This window comes from Lactuca virosa, chromosome 3, assembly GCF_052849685.1.
Source record: "Lactuca virosa cultivar CGN04683 chromosome 3, Lactuca_virosa_CGN04683_v6, whole genome shotgun sequence".
Lineage (NCBI taxonomy): Eukaryota > Viridiplantae > Streptophyta > Magnoliopsida > Asterales > Asteraceae > Lactuca > Lactuca virosa.
Genome location: NC_136428.1, coordinates 74,041,199 through 74,059,568, shown reverse-complemented (window position 1 = coordinate 74,059,568; position 18,370 = coordinate 74,041,199). Strand labels below are relative to the sequence as shown.

At 34.2% G+C, this 18,370-nt stretch overlaps 2 long non-coding RNA genes across 4 annotated transcripts; one reads left to right on the top strand and one right to left on the bottom strand.

Annotated features, from left to right (window-relative positions):
- Positions 1-13,254: 13,254 nt before the first annotated feature.
- On the top strand, positions 13,255-15,169 carry LOC145165965 (uncharacterized). Of its 3 annotated transcripts, none has more exons than XR_013740286.1 (5): positions 13,255-13,572; positions 14,103-14,462; positions 14,543-14,569; positions 14,683-14,858; positions 14,943-15,169. It is a non-coding gene; the product is annotated as an uncharacterized LOC145165965 (long non-coding RNA). The 3 variants fall into 3 exon arrangements; XR_013740285.1 differs by having other exon boundaries at positions 14,085-14,462; positions 14,948-15,169; XR_013740284.1 differs by having other exon boundaries at positions 14,085-14,462.
- A 328-nt stretch (positions 15,170-15,497) lies between these two features.
- LOC145162392 (uncharacterized) lies at positions 15,498-16,673 on the bottom strand. The gene is made up of 2 exons (XR_013739074.1): positions 16,386-16,673; positions 15,498-16,092 (listed from the first exon to the last, which is right to left on the bottom strand). It is a non-coding gene; the product is annotated as an uncharacterized LOC145162392 (long non-coding RNA).
- Positions 16,674-18,370: the final 1,697 nt, after the last annotated feature.

Here is an 18,370-nt window from a genome sequence, read left to right as displayed (position 1 = left end):
GGTCAAGAAGTCCAAGAGTTATATACTCATTCAAAGGAACATAAAAGTTACGATTATTACCTAGGATGAAGAGATAACGTATGGAGTCATTATACAACCCTGTTTCGTTGATGATTCTGGGACGTATTCATCCTAAGGGGGAGATAATTGTAACGCCCGCAGATTCGGGCTAGTCAATTTAGAGACAATGAGCATCAAAAATGAGTTTTTGATGGAAGATTATTTAGAAAGAGTAATCTTAACCAAGTTATATTATATGTTACAAGGGTTCTGTACATATAAAGAACGCCGAAATCCGAGTTATAACGAAGAAGTTATGGCCCGTCGAAGTTTCGCGACAAAACCGGCACGACACTACGTGACGTAAATAGTGAATTTACGATAGAGGAATTTTTAGCCTTAGCAATCTAAACAAAATTCATAGAATACGTTAAACCGAGAGCGTGCATAAAAAGAACGCCCAAATCTAACTTCGTATTAGAAAGTTATGATTTTTCTAAGATTTGGCATAGCAGTGCACAGCCCGAAATTCGAATTTTAGATCGATCCATTTTTGGCCAACGCAACCTAAATGAGAATTGACTATCTCATTAATAGGAGCTCAACGATAAAAATACAGACGAAAACGGAGTCCGTATGTAGACGTTATGAATTTTACACGGTCATTTAACAGTGTATTCTTCTCATCCTGTTAAATTTAAAATCGGTCGAGAATTAGCCGACGGAGTCAAAAGGAGAGTTGTAGATCTTGTCAATACCTACATGTAGATATAAAGAATGTGAAAAACAGAGCTCGTATGCGAAAGTTACGGATTTTAGAAGTCGGAAGTGTGCTGTACGAAAATGGGTGACGTGGCACAATCCTAGCCATTGCTTTCTCCCCAAGGCTTGCCACCAGATGGTGACATGTGGCACCTACTCGACGAGTTGAGATGTATTTCAGCATATAAATACCATGCGATAGTGCTTTCATTCTTCACACCTTTCCCTCCTTCTCTCTCTCTCTACACTTTCTCTAAACCCCCAAAACCCCTCCTAAAGCCCTAGTAGCCTCAAGGCACTAGAGGAAAGCCCCGGAGCGCCCGGCGGCTCCGAGAAGAAGAGCTTTCTGCTCGGAATTTCTGCTCCAGCGGAGCCCGGTTTCAAAGAAAACCTCGCTGTAAGTGAGATACGCTTAACCTATTTAAAGCATAGCTTATATTTAAAATTAGTATTGTTATTATGAACTTATAATAACTATTATTATGACTTATATAAGTGTCGTTATAATATCTTTTTAACTAATCGTGGTATGGGGAATCTGGTTTAAAGGGCCGCATAGGGTTGTTGGATTTCAGAAGTGCTATATGCCAAAATGGTTCTGCCCTCCGGTGTTTTACGTCTGACCCCTGTCTATACATAGTGGTTGGAAGATATTGTTTAATGCTTATATAATAATAATAATACTAAGACTAATAATTAGTCTCGATGAATATTAGACTAAACTCTAGTGGTAATGATACTAGGTTTTGTCAAAGGAAATTGTTTTTAAGAAGCGAAGCGCTGTCTGAGTTCAGAATCACCACCTTAACAGGTGAGTGCATAGTCCCTTTCATCAACATTATTTTAATACAAGTATTGATTGAAGTATTAAATATATGTTTATGTGCAAGTTATTTGATGTTGCCTGAAATAAGTGTTAAAGAACATACCTGATTATATATGATGATTTAGGATAAAGAGTAAACCTAAATTAATTATGAGGAATATTGGGTAGTATCTTCTTACGACTACGAGTGAATTATACTCAGAGAATAGAACTTTAATATATTTCATTGATCCGGGAGCATGGATTAGACATAGTCGTTGTCCCTAGTCCGAGAGTATAGATTGGACATAGTCAAATGTCACTAATCTGGGAGTATGGATTAAGACATAGTCAGTTGTCCTTAGTTCGGGAGTATGGATAGGACATAGTTAATCGTCATTAATCTGGGAGTATGGATTTAGACATAGACACTTGTCCCTAATCCGAGAGTATGGAATGGGCACAATTATTGATCCGAGAACATGAATTAGATTCGGGAGTAGAGGTAAAATTTAAGGTCCGAGAGTATGGATAGTCTCGTTGTGAGGATTGACGGGGTGGGGTAAGAGTTGATTATATATATGGGGAAATTGTATATTTTGTGAGTTCTAAATTATATATATGATATAACATTGTGGGATTGAAATCCCTATGTACTCACCAGGTTTCCCAACCTGACCCACTCAAACTTATTTGTATCACAGGTGTCGAAATGAAGTTACGTTACACTGAGAGATTAAGGAGATATAAAATCACTAGTGATAATGAATGTAAGTTCTGTTTATGCTTATGTTTCTGTATTGACGATGACATCCCAAATGTTTAAAAATGAATAAAAATATGTTTCTTCGGAAATGATTTGATAACGTATTTATCATGTTTTTCTGGGAACAAATTTCGCAACATTTTTATTAAAAGAGGTACTTTTTATAAAGCATAAACAAATCGGTCTTTTCTGGCCGTGAAAATGGGGATGTCACAATTGGTATCAGAACATTAGTTTAAGCGAACTAGGAATAAGGATTTATTTCTAAACTTAAACTTAGAATGCTAAGCAATGATCGTGAGGAGTGTGTCTAATGAATTTAGGTAATACACCTGAATAGACACAAGCACTAGCTTATTTAGGGAAAATGCCTAACATGCTTTTATGTGCTAAATGATTTATGATATGCATTATATGATCGGATCTATGGTCTGTGGCCGACCGGATCTGGAAACTTTATGTGTTCAGATTTCTAAACGTTTAATTACGGTATTAGAACTGACATATAACTTTTCGGAGTGATAGGGAGATTTACACATCGATCGTAAATAAAATCTTTCCTATCTTAATTCTCGTCATTACACACCGAACGTCTGAATTGGTGTATAGATCGAAATGGAAAGAACCCGAAGCGGAGTCGGAAATGCGAACGGAAATGGGAATCAACAGCCTCAACCTCAAGTGATTGAGCAAGTACCTATTGTAGTAGCTATACCTGAGCCAAACACGATGGTCGGGGTACAAACGATGATCCAGATGATGTTGGATCGTCAAATGGAGGAAACAAGGCGATTACTGCTACAATATAGAGATGAACCTACGATGCCTGTTGAATAGCCCGAATTGAATGCTGGGCAGTCTGAGGAGGGAACTTCGTGTTTTATTTAGAAAAGGATATCGTTATATCCGCCACAAGATAGGGATGAACTTCATGTTTTATTTAGACTAGGATATCATTATAGTTTTGACAATAATGATGGTGAAATTTTAGTTTATAAAAATGGTTCATTTATTTTCAAAGTTTATCCTTGTAATGGTCTATATGAAAATGTTGTGCATGTTAATAAGAAATGCATCGCCCAACTCCAAAAGGATGGAGTGTTGGAATCGTTTGACCTTAAATAAGACGATGAATGCGAATCTTATTTATTAGGCAATCTGAAAAAATCAACTTTCACTAGTACTTGTGAAAGAGGTGAAGGATTGTTAGACCTCGTACATACCGATGTATGTGGTCCTTTCATATCCGCCACAAGGGATGCTAATTGCTACTACGTGACGTTTACCGATGATTATAGTAGATATGGGTATATCTATTTAATCAAGCATAAATCATAAACTTTTGAAAACTTCAAAGATTTTAAGCACGAGGTATAGAATCCATTGGGAAAGAATATAAAGATGCTCCAATCCGATAGAGGTAGAGAGTATCTTTGTATCGAGTTCAACCACTATCTTAGGGAATGTGGAATTGTTTCACAATTGACACCTCCTAGGGCACCACAACTTAATGGTGTACCTGAGAGGCGTAATTGAACATTGATTGACATTTTTCATTCCATGATAAGTCGAGCTTCACTCCCTATATTATGTTGGGGTATGCCTTAGAGACAGTCGTGTTGGGTTTAATTGTATTGTGTCAAATGTATGCATATTATAGTTTATTTTATTCCAGTTTGGGCCTGCCCATTGTCGGATCTACTTGGTAGTTTAGCCTATATATATATATATATATATATATATATATATATATATATATATATATATATATATATATATATATATATATTGCATGTGTGTAACATTAGGGTTAAGGTTTTGAAACCCTAATTTCCGTTTGTACGCTCTTACAGAGAAGTTCTTGAGAACTCTTCTAGAGTCGATTAATCAAAGCATTAGGCACACTTTTGATCTTCATTGTTCTTGTCTTTAATTCATGTCATTAGTATAGAATCTATCGATCATAATTATTGTTTCTTACAATTGGTATCAGAACCAGAGATAGTATAATTAATTTGCTATTCTTCTGTCGAGTTTTGGTAGGATTTTACGTTTTTTCTTAGATTTGTTCTTGTTGTCTCAATTGTCTCAATCGATTGTAGATTATAAGTCTAGATCTCAAGTTTTACCCTTGAACTCGATTTACGTTTTACACATCTGGTTCTATATTTGATTATGTGAATTCTTGATAAGATGGCTCACAAAGATCCTCACTCTCTTTCGTTCAATCTCTCAAGTAGTATTTGTAACATCCCGTTTAAAATATAATAATTAAATAATAAACCTAGAACCTCGAGAATTAATTATTATTACTATTATTATTTTATATTATTATAGCCCAAAATCGAATAATAATTAGCGGGGTGTTGGTTTCGGGGAGCCAAACGACAACATATGAATCTCCAGGGGATTAAAGTGTAATTCGGGAGTTATTCCGCCGATGACCACTTGCGACTCCAACGACGGACGAGACCGATACCACGGCTGTTGTTGTTGTTTTAAATCGCTACTCTTCTTCTTCTAGTTATTCGGTCGCATGCCGCCTCGTGGGTGGATGAGCTCGTGGCGTTTTTTGCTATCACAGGAGAATGGTGGCAAAGTTCAAGGCTTGCGATTGCGACGTGGATGTGTTGTGTGGACATTCTGTCGAGTTGGGGTCGTGAAGAACCACCATGGCAGCCGACCATGGTGGCTGTCGCCGCCAACACCGCCGTCAATACCGCTTCTGCCGCCACCGTACGCCTCTAGGTGGGTGGCTGGGTCCATCTTGCAAATAGAAGTGTGTGTGGTTGTATTTCCATTTTTAGTGTGTGTTGTGTGTGTTTTGCCTAGCCGGAAACCAAGAAAGCCACCGCCACCACCGTGAGGTGGTGGCTGCCACCATCTACCACCGCCGGCCACCACAAGGGTGGTTGTGTGTGTGTGTTTATCTATTAGTGTGTGTGTTTATTCTTTTGGGTTAAAGCATTGTAAATTGTAATTAGTGAATAGTATAATAAAGAAAACTCATAACCACCACCGTGAGCCGCCGTTGACCACCACTACCCGAGGTGGTAGTGGGTGATGCCCGACTAATGAAACCCTAGTGGGCCTAATGAAACCCTAATGGATCTAAGGACTTAGCTTTTAGGCCTATTGGGTTGTGAGTGGGTTGAAAACCCTAATTAGGGTTTGGAAAAAACCCTAATTTTGGGAATTTGATCGGGACCCGCACTGGAATTATTTATTAGACTGAAAATGTTAATTAATAATCATTTGCAATTAACCTAAGGCAATATTGGACTTAATGGATTAAGTCCTTAATGGGTTAAGTAGGAACACTTAACCCTGATTGTCATTTCATGTGAAAACCCTAATTTCACTTGGGCCTCAAGTTGGGCCTTTCTATAGGACTTTGGTGATTGGACTATTGATGGGCTATCCAAGAGCAAGTAAATGGACTAAAATATTTGGATGGGCTTTAGGGTAAGGCCCATGTGGGGGACTTGGGCCCAATTTGGAAAATTAGGCCATAGATGGGTCATAATTGGGTCTTTATGATTATGAGATATTGGACCACTGGAATGCCAAGTGTTTGGACCAGAATAGGTGGTTGGACCTTAAGGTAAGGCCCATGTGAAGGGTTGGGCCCAATTTAGAAATTTGGGCCATATGTTGGGCCTGGTTCCATTGGTTGACTATTGGGCCTTTGGAGTGTGAGTTGGACCTTGGGCTTGGAACCCAATTATTAATTGGGTTTTGTTTGATGTTGACAGTTCGGGAATTTGTCATCCAGCAGCTAGGGTTTTGTCCGCGGGACTTCAGCAGTGTGAGGTGAGTTTTCCTCACTATACTCAAGGGTCTAAGGCACCAAGGCCGACCCTTTTGGATTGTTATCCTGATATGTTATGCTAGTATGAGCTGTTAGATTAGTATCCTGGTAGATAGGATGGTATTATGTTGCTATGCTCTGTTAGATCAGTATCCTGATAGATAGGATGATGTTATGATAGTATGATCTGTTAGATCGGTTTGTTTTTCTATAGACTGCTATGTGATTATATGATATATATGTGCACATGTTTGATTGGTGGTTGAGGCTCATATGCTTTGTGCTAGAGCCAACAGACCTGTGCATTCCAACCTGAGGGTTGTTGGTCGTGAGTATTCCATCCCGAGGATGATTGGACTCATATTGTGTGGGCATTCCAACCCGATGGTTGTGGACCGTGAGTATTCCATCCCGAGGATGATTGGACCCATATTGTGTGGGCATTCCAACATGATGGTTGTGGGCCGAGAGTATTCCATCCCGAGGATGATCGGACTCATAGTGTGTGGGCATTCCAACCCGATGGTTGTGGGACGAGGGTATACCATCCCGAGGATGACTGGACCCAAAGTATGTTGGCATTCCAACCTGATGGTTGAGGGCCTGGGGTATTCCAACCCGATGGTTGATTGGACCCATAGTATGATGTTTGTGATTATATGTGTATGGTTGTCTGTATGGGTATTTTGGGGGAACTCGCTAAGCTTTGTGCTTACGGTTTCAGTTTATTGTTTCAGGTGCCTCATATGTCTCGGCAAGGCGAAGGCGTGACCGTACACATCCTCGTGTTTTGGACTTATGGTTTCTGGGATACTCTGATATGAAACTATTTTGAAAACATTTTGTAATAACTAATGGCTTTTGGATGTTTGAAAAAGTTTTAAACTGGCTTGATTTTTATTGGCGTTACAGTATTGGATCCATGACAAGGATTCCAATTCTCTTTCCAGACCATTATGAAGTTTGGGCACTCCACTTTGAAGATTATGCTCTTGGAATAGAAGAACATGGCTCCACAATATGGCATGCGGTTACGCAAGAGACGTACGCGCATACGGATACCAAAAAGGAAATCAAAACTCTGGCTGACTACAATACACTTATTGTTAAACACACTGTTCCACAAGATGAGAAGGATAAACTGATGAGTAATATAAAAGAAATGAGAATCATTTGTTTTGCTCTTCCTCCAGACACTTTTCGTCTTGTGAGTGCATGCGATACTGCTAAAGGTATTTGGGATAGGTTGAAGGAGTTATATTCAAGTGATGCTGATTTGGAACATTCCGTGCAAACATTGCTCTTATCGGAGTTTGGAGCGTTTGTACAAAAACCCGATGAGAAGCTGGATCAGATGTTTAATCGCTTCAATAATTTGTTAAGCATGATGCTCAAGAACAAACTCAAGCGTGAAGTAATTGAACAAAAAGTCACTTTTATGAATGGACTTAGATCCGAATGGAAGGTTGTTGTTTCCACGGTTAAGGCGCACGAACAATTTAAAAGCTATTTGTTGGCCAAACTTGTGGGCATTGTGAGATCTCACGAAGAGGAAGTAACAAAGGAAGTGAAGCTTGTTTCAAGCATGGGATCCTTACCGTTGGTTGCGAAGGGAAAGAAGACTGCAGAGGAAGATTCTGAATCAGACCTTTCAGAAAGAGAAATCTCGAAAGAAGACAAGACTTTTTTGGTGTCCAATCCCAAGAAGTTCTATAAGAAGAAATTCTCCCGTTACAGAAACAAGTTCAGGCAGGCTCCGTTTTGGGCCTACGACCTGTCAAATCGAAGTTTGGAATAAGGAGCACGTCATGATAAGTTCCTGAAGGGGATTTACCCATTTTTTTTAGTCCAGAAATCGCTTTCTAAATGGAGTTATGAACAATAATGTTATTTTTTCATAATTTTGGGGGTTTTGTTTTTGTGTTTGTATTTGGCTCATGGAACTTTAGGATTCCGTTTTAACTTATGCTTCTTATTTAACTATTGTTGATGTAATTTGCATGGTCGATGATCAGTTTTATAAACTTTCAATTTTCTCCCAAAATTATGTGTGTTAAACCAGATTTTGAAGCCAGTCCTACGGTATTCATAGAATCAACGTGGTTTTGAATAGATTGACCTGGGTATTATGTTAGAATCAACATCAATAGGTTCACTCTTATTAATCTTTGTTATGTTTTGCACGCTGCATCACTCACGCTCAACAAAACAAAATGGCAACTCATTAAAATATCAACATTCGGAAAAGTTAGTTTCTTCATGATGACTTCTAGTTGAACTCCCACAACCTAGGAAATATTGTAGCTTCAAGAGACTCATCGTCACTAATATGTGTTTTGGACTCAAGGTCAATGAGTTTTTGTTTTTTGTATATGTTTTGTGGATACTGTTTGCAACAATGTGATTTTTCAAAGGTGTAATCTCACTCTTGCTTGCACAACCGATCCTTCTATAACAATAACATTGACAACACCCGTATCTTGAAAATGTTCCCAATGAATGGATCTTTTCTTCCTTCATATGAACAGGAGTTTTGCATCATGGTTTTTGTTTGAGGACTTTTGATCTTTTTTGCACAATGATTTTTGTTTGAAGCCTTTTGATTTTTTTTTTCTTTTTTCTTTTTGTGTTTGTCGCCACCTCCTTTTCGGACACAAACTCACATTCTGAGGTAATTGTATCAATGTTGTCTTTGTCCTTTGTGAAAATATGAAAAGCATAATGTACATCGCATTAGTGCAAAAAAATAAAATACATCACCTAAAATAATAAAAAGAAAAAGAGTAAATTACTGAAATCGTCCCTGTGGTTTGGTCAAAATTGCACGTTTGATCCCTAACTTTTTTTTGCACTCGGATCGTCCCTGTGGTTTGATTTTGTTGCGTTTTTCGTCCCTATGGTTTGGTAAAAATTGCATGTTTGGTCCCTAACTTTATGTATATAAGGGACGAAAAATGCAACAAAATCAAACCACAGGGACGAAAAACGCAACAAAATCAAACCACGGGGACGATCCGAGTGCAAAAAAAAAGTTAGGGACCAAACGTGCAATTTTGACCAAACCACAGGGACGATTTCAGTAATTTACTCAAAGAAAAAATTACATTATCTTGAGAAAAATGAAGTATATTGAAAAACATACACACGTGTAAGATTAATTTGTCCAATAAACGATCTTGTAACAAATGTCATGGAGTTCACGGTTTTTCTTCACCTTAATTATGTTTATAGTTAACTTTTTGTATTATTATGCACCAATTGATTGAATTTGTAATTTTCACTTAATAAATCTGTAGTAGCTCAAACTCTAGAGTGTGCTTTTTTTTGGTGTAATCATTTGACATTTTAAAGTCTACCACATTCACTCCCTCCCTGCATCTGTCATTTAAGATCGTACCACATAACACATTTAAGAGCCTACCATATTTACTTACACATATAGTCACAAAAAATATCAAGAAGAAAGAATCACCGGTGTGCACTAAAAAACATGTGCATACATGTAATAGACTATTAAAAGACTAAAAGAAAATCACTAAATAATATGTGTAGACATGTAGACTAGTAGCTAAACGGTTTAAAGGGGATGAGTCGAACTTGAAAAGGGAAAGACTCTTCTATTCGATCGGTGATCTTGAAGGAGATGAGAACCTAGTAGTTGTGAACGAGGGTTTCAAGTGTCTACGAATCTCGGGAATATCCGTCTATTCGATGGGTGAATGTCTTAAGGTCGAGGAAAATCAATAGGTAGAATCAATCCCAATGATGGTGGGGTTAATTTTTGCAAAGTAAAATAAAGTTAAACTATATTGTCTAATACGAGCTTACCAATTTAAATACGGTTTAATATCATAAAAAACAAATCATATATTATGTTTTTTCTGGATTAAACTTCAACTTTTTTTCTAAAAAAATACGTTGCATTTTTCAATTTTTTTCGATTTGACTATTTTCGTAGGTTTAGCGATAATCTTCCGGTTGAAGTAATTTTTTTTCGAAAAAAAACCTCAGCTCCACCCCCCCCCCCCAACTCCCAAAAGCCGCATTTGAAGAACAATTATCTAGTTTGGCTTAAAAATGTTTATGGCGCGGAGAACATGAAATGTTAGATTATATTCCAAACGGCGTTCGAAAGTTTCTTTTTGTCTAATTCTTTAGTAGCAAACCAACTTAACAATTGTTCTTCACATGTTATAATTTTCAAACATCCTCCAATTATATTTTGAAGAACAGTTATCTAGTTTGGCTTAAAAATGTTTCTAACATGGAGAACATAAAAGCTTAGATTACATTCCAAATATATATATATATATATATATATATATATATATATATATATATATATATATATATATATATATATATCGACGTTCAAAAGTTGTCCTTTTGTCTAATTTTTTAGTAGCAAACCAACTTAGCAGTTGTTCTTCACATGTTATAATCTCCAAGCATCCTCCAAATATATTTTGATATGTATTTTGCCAACAAAAATTGGATACAATGGTTTTTTTTTTTTTTTAAAACAACTCACATATTTGCTATAAATTCAAATGCTAAAAACCATTAATAACATTATAAACAGCAACAAGAGAAACATGAGAATTATGAATCAAAACAATAGTTTTATTGTGGGGATGGGGCTTGGTAGTGTGTGAGTGAGGTTGGGTATATTCAAAATTCTCATTTTTTCTTGAATATTTTTTCCGAAAAACGATCTGTTTTTCCGTAACTAAACACGGTTTTTAGACATTTGTACATTCAAGTTATTATAAAATATTACATTTTCTTAGAAAAAGAATAAAATATGACATGGAAAATGGCTTTCATCCTCTAAATCAAAATGTTCAATTTACTTTTGATTGGTTTAAAAAGTCAAACCGCACATTGACTTGCGGATGTAACAAAATCGTCTGCTCTTACAATTCGGTTTTAACAAATTCAATCTTTCGGATGTAACAAAATCGTCCAAAATATTTTATTGAAAGTGACAAATAAAACAAAACGTCAAAAACCAAAACCATTAAAGAAAAAAGTAATAATGAAGATAAACATAGTTTTCAAAGATAACATAGTGGGGATGAATGGAACGAAGGGGTTCCCTACTACTGAAGTCGATTAGACTCTGGACAAATTTTTGTTTGTTTATATATATATATATATATATATATATATATATATATATATATATATATATATATATATATATATATATATATATATATATATATATATATATATATATATATATATATGGAAAAGTTACCATTATTAATTAAGGAACCAAGGAACCAATCCAAAGCGTCGGAATTTAAAGCGATAAACGGTAAAAGGAAGAGTTGTAAAATTTTATAATGGACGCACATGTACCGGATTATAACAAAACTCACTTCATTTTTTTCATTTAAAATTTTTTTAGGCTAAGTTTTTTATCGAAAAAAAAACCGAATATACCGTTGTTCACGATTTTTCGTCCTCTTTCCATAGAGATCCATGATGATATATAAAAAACAAACTTTTTTTTCGAAAAAAACTCACTTAATTTTCCTAGTTTTTTCAATATTTAAGTTTATTTTTATCAAAAAAAAAACTAATTATATAAAAAATATTAATTTTTTGTACTTTATTAATAAACATCAACACCGATAAAAAAAAAAAAAAACCTCGAACAGTGTAGATTCACACTGTGAATCTAAACTGTAAATATTTCAATTTTTAACATTCACAATATGAAAAATTTCGAAAAGTTCAGATTCACATTGTGAATCTGAATTAGTATTATGTATACTGTGAATCTGAGAAAGTTCACAAAAAAAAAAAAAAAAAAAAAAAAAAAACCTCGATCAGTGTAGATTCACACTGTGAATCTAAACTGTAAATATTTCAAATTTTAACATTCACAATGTGAAAAAGCTCCGATCAGTTCAGATTCACACTGTGAATCTGACTTATTATTATGCACACTGTGAATCTGAGGAGGTTCACAATGTGAATCTAAACAGGTTCACAATGTGAATCTGAACTGAAATATCGTTTTTTTTTTAACATGAATATGAATCTATGTTTAAAAAGTACAAAAAATATGAATTTTGATATATTTATTAATTTTTTTCTATAAAAAATAGACCTTAACTTTTTTCATTAAAGAAAAAATGAAGTCAGTTTTTTTTGAAAAAAAAAAATTCGTATTTTATATATATCATCATGGATCTCTATGGAAAGATGACGAAAAATCGTGAACAACGGTATATTCGTTTTTTTTTTTTTGATAAAAAACATGGCTTAAAAAATTTAACGAAAAAAAGTGGTGGGTTTTTTTGTAAAGGGTAGATTTTTTTGGTATAATCCGGTGTGTGTGCGTCCAATATAAAAGTGTACATCTACTTCCTTGACCGTTGATCGTTATGATTTCCGATACTCACGATTGGTTCCTTGGTTAATTATGGTTCTCTATTGAACATCATATATATATATATATATATATATATATATATATATATATATATATATATATATATATATATATATATATGAAAAATAAATATACCGTTAGGCTATCCCGTTGGATGTTTTGGAGGGATCGCTCACATCACATCAGAATATAAAAAAAAAAAAAAAATTATATTTTTGGTGGCCTAGGCCATGCCCACGAGCGAGCTCCCTTCTTTACAACCCTTTCTCATTTGACTATTTGTCAATTGTTTTGAATAAATATTTCTAGGATGAATTGTTTTTATTTTATAAAATATTATCTCAATCAAAATTATTTTAAAACTATTAAAGTTTATAAAGTATAATATTTATAAATCTTTATTTTTAATCTTTTCGATTCTCTATTTGCTACCATAAATCTTGCAAAATAAAACAATTATTTTTAATATTTCTGTTAGTTTTTAATAGAATACAATATAAATATAAATTACATTTATTTAATAAAAAATGGTTTGGGTTGGGTTGTTAATGAGTGTAAAAATTAGATAGGATTGGATTGTGTTTGTAGAAGAGAGAGAAATTAGTTTTTTAATGAAAAAATTAGATTGGGTCGGGTTACTAATGGGGATAGTCTTAAGGGTATATAATGTTCCATACCCGATCTACAAAAACTACGACGTTTTGATATCTTCTTTAATTTTCTGAAGAAATTTTTTTTTCCATAATCGAGTGACATCATCGAACACGAAGATATTTGTCTGATTTCACATCATTTGTTCCTGATTAATCCTACAAACATGTTTTTCGATTTACTTCACACATCTTCGTCTCTTCCGGTACTAGCCTCGACATTCACACATCTGGGCATCCTCCGTCGTATACAATCGAAGCCCTTCCCCTATTGCCGAATATCTCACCCACGAAGCAAGGCATCTTCAGGCCGGCCCGAGGAGACGAGGCATGCAGCCCCCAGCCTCCAGTCCGTCATAACAAGATAAGGTACTTTTGATTGTGTATGTGTCTCGGGTAAGTAGGGGAAGAAGGTAATCTGTGCACATAAGGTGCTCGATGAAATGCCCAAATTCAGAAAACTGGAACTTGAATGCTTGATCGACTCTTTCTCCGTATTTTTTATTTCCTTTTTTTTAAACTAGAGTTTGATGTAGTCAAACACATGTAATAGTTGAATGTAGTTGTATAATTTTGACAGCCCATCAGCTCTTTCTATATGAATTATGGAATCTCATTTTTATAAATAAACTCAAATTCTTAGACCTACATACTTCTTTTATTTGTGAAATGTGAATTATGGCACCCTACATCTTTGAAAGTCAGGATCAGGAACTCTCATTGCAGGCTCTTCTTCATGATGTTCTTCTTGAATATTCATGGACATGGTTTTATTTGTACTAGAGTTAGCGTTATTTGAAATTGTTAATATAGAAGATTCAGTTCACTCTTTTATGTAAACTGATATTTATCATTTATGTATCGTTTCCTATTGTACTCAGAATCTATATCCCTATCAGGACCCTGATTTTGTAGCGGAACCGATGACAATCCAAAATACTTCTTAGTCTACAAGATCATCACCTCCATCGTCATCATCATCTACAACAGAACGCAACCCATCTCAGAACTCAGGTTGATTATTTTCTTTCACATTTATGTGATCTGAATTGCATCACTACTCTTCAACCCCTTAGGTTATTAAACTTTGTATGAGCAACTACACGAGCAACAGGAGCATCAACTATGAATTCAACTTCATTGCGTTGGGATAGACAAGCAATACAATTTTTTGTCAATACTTGGGTGTTTGCAGTGGTTGTGCTTGTATTGTTCCCAATCATAACTTCAAGTCTTTCTAATATGGCTCTCTATATGGGGTGAGTAATAATGACTTCATCATCATTGAATCTTATATATGATTCTCATTTTATGATGCTGGTATTGTTTATATTTGCAGAAACCAAGGGCATGGAATTGCAACCAAGTATTTTATCTACTTCATTTACTACCTCATAGATATTTGATACGAGCTGTTAAAAGAAGACTGCTTTTTTTATTTTTATTTTTTTTAATTTTTTTTCTTTTTCTTGAAATAAGGTTCACTTCAAAGATGTTTTAGGAAAGTAGCAAAAGACTACAAGCCTAATCCAAAAGACTCCCAAGCAGACACAAACAGGACTCAACATCCACACATGTTAATATCCCTTCATCAACTCAATAAATTAAGCAATTGTAGTCCGCTGCCATGGACAGGGGCAAAATCATCCAACAAGGCAAGATTGTTCTTATGTGTTTAACTTTAATTTTTGTCTTGTAATTAGTATTTTTCTAATTATATTATTTGGTTTTTTAATCAGCTCAGGTGAGTTATGGGAGGTTGTTGTTGCTCCAGGACCACAAGTTGAAGGTGCACCTACAACCGTGTGGGAACAAGACAAGATTGTTCTGATGTGTTTAACTTTAATTTTTGTCTTGTTTAAAACAAATTATGCTAAGAGTAGTTTTATGATATGAGTATTTTTAATATTTTGGAATGTTTAAAATTTTTGATGGTTTTGTTATGATAGAATTAATTTTGCTTTAAGATTCTGTTTGAATGGTCAAACTTGATTAATTACTAAACAACAAATGTTTGTTGCTTTGATGTTGCTGCAACTGCTGGTTAAAAATGAAAGTAGGTTGTCATTTTGGGTAAAAATGAAAATTTTCTACTTGAATTTTAATGTTTGATCTCATTTCAGTTTTGTATATGCTTGAGTTTTAACTTCCAATTTAGATGATTAACAGCCTAGTATTTTTCAATAGAAAATGAATATAAAAGCATTTTCCTTTCTTTACAAGGTATATAAAAAAATCGTAAAATGCAGTAATTAAATAACCAAACTAGCCAGAAATCAATACTTGAGCTTGAATTTAACGAAATGATGTTTGAATTATGTTCACGTTATATCTTCTGATACAATTAACAAGTCCATCTCTAAACACAATTGTCCTTCAAACAAACTCTAACCAGGATCTGCACTATTTAATCAAAATCAAATTTCTTTTTAAAGAGGATCACACTTTCCATTCCCATTCCCATTCCTATTCTGATTCTATTTTCTCACTGATTTCATTCCAACATTCTCTAATGATTTCCTCAACTCCTGAATCTGCTACAATGCTTTAACCAACTCGTCAACACTCTGCCTGCGTTTGGGTTCTTTCATCAGACACTTCATTGACAGGGTTGCCCTTGTGGAAACAGAAGACGTGTATTGCCCTTTGATATAACATAAAATCAATGAAGATTCACATTAACAATCTAATGATAGGAAGAGCCTTGTGCAACAAAGTGCAATGAAAGGGGAACCACCTCAGACATTGTAAGCCGATCTTCAGGCTGTTTTTGGACACACTACAAACCAATATGTAAACACTTTACAACCTCATCTTCCTGAATGATTAAGTCACCTAATACGAGTTCCTTCAGTTCTGGGACCTTCCTTCATTCCAAAAATTCCATGCCTGCAAGACACACACGCATATTAATCATGTCTAATTTCAACTAATCAGTCACATTGGAACGATAACAGCATGTGCTTTTCAAACAATATAGACTGAAAAGTTCACAGGGGCATTTAATCGAACACCTGGTGGGTAGTTATAGAATTACTCAGTAATTTAGGCTATAATTGCATGTAAGGATGTTGATTCCACATTGCCCATTAGACCTAACTCACTATATACACAGTGTACAAGGGAAAGAAGAAAAGAATATTAGATTGCTTCATTTCGGATTAAGAATGCAATTCACGAACCTTGTTGGACAAGCCATGGGTGTGAAATCAAGGTGGATGGTGAACCCATTGGAACAATGGCCTATTGTGACTCCTTTAACTCGAGAAATAAATCGAAAACATGTGTGTTGACAGTTGCGAGTACCTATTGGACGATGGAATTGCACATTGTTGACTCAAATCCCCGACAATCACCTTCAACATACTCTTCCGACGAAATTTTCTGGTGAGATAGGTAGCGGTGGATATGAGTTACCAAAGATTGGGGGCTCAGTTGATACATACAAGTACGAGGAAATAAAAAAAGGACCGATTAACTTGGAACGACGTCGCATTTTAGTTAGGGTACCTAAATGTATATACCCTTAAGGGTATATTCACTTTTCCATATATATATATATATATATATATATATATATATATATATATATATATATATATAGTGAAAAGGAAATATACATTACAGTCCCACCTAAACTTAGGTACTAAACCTTTTGAAAATACATTGTTTTACTATATAAAGATTACGGTTAATAGATTCACGATTAATACTTGAAGATGTAAATTCAAGACCGACACAATAGGGTTTAGGTTTAGGGTTTAGGGTTTAAGGTTTAGGGTTTAGGGTTTACATAAGGAAGCAAGAATATTGATTATTTTTGCCCTTCGTGACAGTGAAAAAAAGTAATGTTCACTTGGGTGAAGTAAGAAACGATAATGGAGGAAAGAAAACAGAGATGGTAAAACGATAATGAAAGAAAGAAATGTTATCGAGGATGATATATTTACCAAGTGAAACCAAACCGAGTATATTTACCAAGTTAAAACGACATATTTTAGAGGTTTAGAGAACCACAATTAACCAAGGAATCAATCTTTTTTTCAACTTTTAAATTTATTTTTTATCAAAAAAAAACAAAAAATACAGAAATTCATAACTTTTTATCCTTTTTCCAATGATATCAAATTCGATAAAAAAAATTTCCGTCAAATTCATATTGTGAATTTTTGAAGATTCACAATATGAATCTAAATTCACATGGTGAATCCGAAAAATATATTTAACGTTCACAATGTTAAGTTATGAATTTAGATATTTTTAGTTTTTTTTCGATAAAGAATAACCTCTAGAACTTGAAAAAAATATTTGGTTCCTTGAAGAACCAATAATTATGGTATCCTATTGAACTTTTCCCTATATATATATATATATATATATATATATATATATATATATATATATATATATATATATATATATATATATATATATATCCCAATTTTAATAAAAGAATATACTCATTTTGCCATGTATCACTCTATTAGGCCACATAATTAATCTCATGCCACTTGTCAACTATTGATTCTCCATTTCAAATTTCAAATTTCAAAAATTTTCACTCTAATTACATTAAATTAATAACATTATAAAAAAAATAAAATAACATTAATACAAATTATAAGGTCACGTATTTATTTAAATCAATGATTATAATTATATAACTAAAACATTATCTCTTAATTCACAATTTATTTAAAATAATTGATTAATAACTTTGATTTAATTATAATTATATAACTAAAACATTATCTCTTAATTCACAATTTATTTAAAATAATTGATTAATAACTTTTATTATATATATATATATATATATATATATATATATATATATATATATATATATATATATATATATATATATATATATATATATATAAGTTCAATAAAGAACCATTATTAATCAAGGAACCAATGAACCAATCCAAAGCGTCGAAATTTAAAGCGAGAGGGCTACCTGGAAGAAAGGCATATAATTGCAATTGTAGTTCTGGCACACATAATAGAGAGATTAAGAGCACTGACGAAGAGATCATTGGCTTGTTTGTCTGAGATGTAGTTCAATGATAGCCGATGAAAGCACCTCGGGAAACCTCTAATGTCACGAAGACAGTGATTGGCGAAACCAGATCGGGAACCATATTTGGTGGCCTTCTACTGTAGA